The sequence below is a fragment of the Corythoichthys intestinalis genome, chromosome 14 (genome assembly GCF_030265065.1).
Source record: "Corythoichthys intestinalis isolate RoL2023-P3 chromosome 14, ASM3026506v1, whole genome shotgun sequence".
NCBI lineage: Eukaryota > Metazoa > Chordata > Actinopteri > Syngnathiformes > Syngnathidae > Corythoichthys > Corythoichthys intestinalis.
Window position 1 is genome coordinate 674,695 of NC_080408.1, and position 5,751 is coordinate 680,445.

Genomic DNA, 5,751 nt, shown 5'->3' on the forward strand with positions numbered 1-5,751 from the left:
GTCGTCGGCCGAGTGGACAAGGAGGATGTCAGCCACAAAATGCAAGCCACCTACATATTAAAATGATCCCAGTGTTTGACATAAACAAAACACGATGTTTACTCACTTCCTCGTAAGTACCATGGTCCCACAGTAGTAGGGCTTGTTTTGGCCAATATCCACCGGTGAACGGGAACCTTTTGAAACCCCAAAAGGCGCACACGCCTCTCCCTCGTACAGCAAGATTTTTCTGCAGCCGTTTGGCTGGCGCGATGCGAAAAGTAAACGTATTAATCCGCAAAATCAGCTGAATCCTTAGTCCTTCTCTTACAAGAGTACTGCTGTATAGTGAAGAGGACTCCTTCCTCCGTACAAGTAACAGCGCCCTCTTCCTCAATGCAAGACCGAAGCTGGAAGTCTGTCATTTTCGTAGCGTGGGATTCAAAATTTGAATAAATATATCGATCGCTTCTTCACACATCCAAGTGGTCCATTTCATTCAGGAGCACAAAATATCGCATGTATTATGAAATGAACATGCTTTTTCGTGTCACAGGCACTTTAACTCAAGGGCGTAGGTTTGCATGGGGACGGTAGGGACAAAACACTAGCAAATTTTCAGGATGCTCAAATTGTCTACCCCAACTTCTAAGCAAGCTTATTTGCATTAAATGATGAGTTCAGTTATACAGATAATATAGATTGTCTACCCATACGTTGTAAGGATAGAATTGACCCTACCATTGTTAAGTGAAATATTTTCATTATGTTCAGACTTACATTTTTCCCTTTTCACTTGCTGAATGTGCCGGTCCACCCGCCCTCCCAAACACACATTTGATTCGCTGATGACTTGAGAATCCCCCCCACCCTGCCTCCACACAGACACACGCACACTCACGTAGCCCCGACAGATTCATGTCGACAACATGCTGCCTCCTGCGCCCCCCTTCGAAGAGGAGGGATATTGCAGTGCTGGCCAAAAGTATTGGCACCCCTGCAATTCTGTCAGAAAATGCTCAATTTCTCCCAGAAAATGATTGCAATTACAAATGCTTTGGTAGTAATATCTTCATTTATTTTGCTTGAAATGAAAAAACACAATGATTTGAATTTTTTTCCCGCCCATTCTCATAGCATTTTACACAAAACTCAAAAATAACAATACAAAAGTATTGGCACCCTTTGAAAAACCATGTGATGTTTCTCTAATTTATGTAATTAACAGCACTTGTTACTTCCCTGTGGCACATAACAGGTGGTTGCAATCACTAAATCACACTTGCAGCCAGTTAAAATGGATTAAAGTTGACTCAACCTCTGCCCTGTGTCCTTGTGTGTACCACATTGAGCATGGAGAAAAGAAAAAAGACCCCAAAAAGTGTCTGAGGACTGGAGAAGCAAAATAGTGAGGAAGCATGGGCAATTTTCAAAGACCTGAATGTTCCTGTGTCTACCGTGCTACACTCAAGATGCTAATTGGAGCAATCCAACCCTGTAGTTTTCCGCGTGTGAATGGGAATGACTAATGAGGACCTCAATGCTCACAAAAGATATGTTGATTAGGTTGAGATGACCCTTCTCTGGATACAGAAGGGATTTGAATCAACTGATCCATCCTTGGTAGTTCTAGTGGAGGTTTCAAACTATTTTTGGTCATCAATTGTTCTTGCATTTAAAAAAAAAAAAAAAAAAGTAAACTTAAACAGTTAATTTCTAGAGAAATTGTTTCAGGCTGCTTTGCTGTGCTGGTCGGTAAAATCCCGTGCAGGGCCGTTCCTGACCAATTTGGTACCCTAGGCAACATTTTTTTTTTGCACCCCCCCCCCCCCCCCCCTATTTCCACCACACAGACTTAAACACTCATACTGTAAAAGCACATTATCTCTTTGTAATTTATTATATAAAAAACACATCAACAAACAAGTCCAGAAATTAAAAGAAAAATAACTATTCAAAAACACTTAAAAAACATAAAAAATAAAATAAATTACAATTGTTATTATAATATGATTAACACCCAGCTGCACAAACCCATATAAGAGTGGATCTTAACCTTGCTAAGGATACCGAACACCATGAGTTTCACACGTGCATTAACCGAACCTTTTGCAATTCCAAAATATGCCACATGGAAAAATCAAATTTGCCACATACCAAAAAAAATTCCAAATAATGCATTAAATAATATATGATAGCAAAAAAAAAATAATAATAATAAATTGAATATTTTTTTTACATGAACTTGATAGCCATTTTAATGAATTAATGACACATTTAATAACAAATGTTTACATTTAAATTTGTGGCACTTTTAGTCCCCCATACCACAGAACTTTGAAATTATTAATTGCATAGTTAATGGGGTATTTATTTATTAACCGTGGCACTTTTGGGCAAGGCAAATTTATTTGAAAAGCACAATTTAACACAAGGTAAAAATGGTTGACATCACATGAAAATAAGCAAGACAATTTTAGTCCCCCATACACTTTGTCCAACTTTCTCTAATATGGGAGGGGGAGTAAGTTTAACTGAAACTAATCCAAAGCTGGCAGAATACTAAAAATATTTCTAAAACAACAGCCTGGCTAATGATACGGTATAATTTAGCTTTAGCAGCATGTCATATAAACTCTATGTAAATAACCGCTAGCTTGCAGTTGCGCTAGCTTATGCAGTTGAAAAGTTTTTTTCATCACAACAAACCTCTGTCTTTCTTTACTTTTATGCTCCTCTTCTTTCTTTTTCCTCTCTCTAAAATGCGACCCAGAGGGCTTTTGTCTTTTCATGACGTTGACTCGTCACCGTAACGTCGCTCAATTGCGGAGGCTAAAAATAGCACCTTCAGGTAGCTCGCTGGTCTGCCGGTTGGTGAGTGGGACTAGGGTATGTGTTGAAATGACCACATCACAGGAAACGGGCAGAATGCACACTAGAAAATGATTTCATTATTATTGAAAGATTTATTGCGATATGTTGTGTTGTTCTTTTGTTTAATTGTTTTGTATAATTTTATGAATACTGCTATCATCAAATAATTTTGGAACATTTTCTTGACGCCCTTTTGGGCGCTGTGATGCCCCTAAGCATTTGCCTAGCTCGCCTTATGCACGGGACGGGTCTGCTCCCATGGGTCACTTCCTGTTGATTTTTGGGTCACTTCTTGTTGGTTTAGCTTCAATTCGTGTTCCTGATGATTTTTAGGTATTTCAGAGTCACTTCCTGTTTATTTGGGGGCCATGTGGCCTGCGAAAAAGATGAGTTTGACACCCCTGCAATAAATACTTGCAGACTTCCTATTGATTATGGAAGTACTTGCTGTACCCTGTTCATTTTGAGGCATTTACGGGTCACTTCCTGTTGATTTAGATTCAATTTGTAGATCACTTCCTGGTAAATTTGAGGTGATGTGGCCTTTGACAAAGATGAGTTTGACATGAAATTGTTTGATGTGGTCGCTGTCCGTGAAATGTAAGCAAGTTTCAGGCTCCAAATGATAATTCAAACCTTTTTGTATTTTTTAGATGATCTTCTCTATACAGGTGGTCTATGTCTAGTAAGGCAGCATGTCAATGCCTCCGGCGTGACTGATGCCGCCTACAGCTGGGAGGAGTTGAAAGACAATCACAGTCAACTGCCAGATACTGGAACTGACTGCAAGTATTCAAGTGACAAGGAAGGTTTTGTCACTCGCCAACTCATTGACGGCGCTAGACGTCCAATCCCTGCTTTGACTTCCCACATCAAATGGATTGGACGTCCACTAAACTCTCTGTATTCATACCAGAAGAACGAAAAGACCTCATGGCGGCCATGTTGTTAGGGGCAACATTCCCATCAAAATCAATGCACTGGCATTAAAATGAAGTCATTAGTATCTTATTTCTTGAAACCATTACAGTATTTTCGTCTGCTTATTTATTCACTGACTGCCAATCCATTTGTGAGCCACTTCTCTGCCACAAGATGGCAGCAAACACATAAAATGAACCATCAAGCAATGTATTCAATATAGGGCGGAAAACACTTGACACGTGGCTTGAAGTCCCGCTCTGAGACCCCCAATTTGGCCAACTTTCAACATTGTATGTGTGCATCATTGGAAAGCTTAAAATCTCAATTTTCTGGGGGAAGAAAAAGTTGAACAGGAGGGCATTTAAATTTTTTTTTTTAACAGCAAAACCCTAACTGGAGGTGAGAGCACGCGAGAGCACAATTAAAGACACCATGATTATAATGAGATATTGTCGCGTACTTACCTTGTTTCGATCAAAAAACTCGATGTAGCATGTCTCACTGAGTGTCAAAAAAAAGCTGTGAATGGCCACAGCTGGATTTTTGGGGGATTTTATGGGTGAAACACGGTAATACAACAAGGGTCGCGCTGCAGAAATCGCAGACATCAAGGAGTGGTCGAGATTTTCTTTTTCATATATTCACCCTTTTATATGTTTTTTTTTCTTTTTCTTTGTTTGGACCAATTATTCATCATCTCAGATATCGGAGAAAATGCGACAGTAACAAAAAAAATATAATTAAGCGATAGTTATGAGGTAGATATCTTTGACATTTTTACAGACGCAACTTTTTCCATTATGACATTTGTTTAAAAGGTTAAAATATGCGAGTGAATAATTTTTTAAAGTCGTTTTTTTTTTTTTTAACTAAATATTAGACATAATTTAATGATTGTAAGCTAAAAATGACAGACATTTTGAATAATAAATATAATTAATTACCTTTGTTTTATGGCTGGTTGAAAAAAAAAAAAAAAGCGGTTGCGCGACGTCTGTAAACGGAGGTTTCCAGGGTAAAACGGACAAATTAAAAATAGTTCAGGGCCCTCATGCGCCATGAATCTGCTACGGTAGCATATAGACATATTGTTCTATCAAACACAACAGTTGTTTTGGTTTAAAATACCTCAGTTTCTTTTAAGGAGGAGTGCAAGAGCAGAAACTGCTTTTTCAGTCTTGTCTGTGTTTTCCGCCATAGGCAAACAAATACGCATCAAGTTCAAGAAACCTGTAGATCTTTAACACAATTATATGTTTAAAAAATTGTTTCAGTGTTTTAAAAGCGTGTGTATTCATTTTACATTTTAGTTTGATTTTTTTTTTTTTTTTTTTTTAATGTCACACATTGAATAAAACTTTTTTTTTTTTTTTTTAACTATTTGAAAATAATCAAAAATCTAATCCATTTCAACGTAGCCATTGACAGCGCGAGACGTCCAATCCATTCTGACTGGGAGGAAGCAAATGAGTCACAGTACATTGGACGTCCTTTTTTGTGTTTAAAGTAACAGAGGAAAACTTTGTAGCCTGGCCAGACTCCATTGGGAAATTATCCCATTTAGTACTTGATACCAATATATTTTAGCCCTCTCTGCCAAAATGGATTGGAGGTTTATCGCTGCCAGTAAATTCGTTTAGGAAAAACCATTTAAGCCGATCGATCAATAGCTACGGTGTTAATCTATTTCCTAAATTTCAGTGTTGTAAATGGTAATACGCAAAATCCCCGTGCGCTCAATGTAAAAAGAGTTTTTTCAAAGCAACTCTCGTTCCTCGATCAGCAGGTAGCTAATAGCTTTGGAATATTATTCCTGGTACTTTTATAATTAACATTTTTTGAATGAATTGAACTGTAAACTAATCCCACTTCTTCCTCGGATTAATTAATGCAATAAAACAGTGATGTACGCAATGTTTGATTTTGGATTATTATCAGAACGTGTTTTATCGTGTGTGTTCCGTGACGGACATA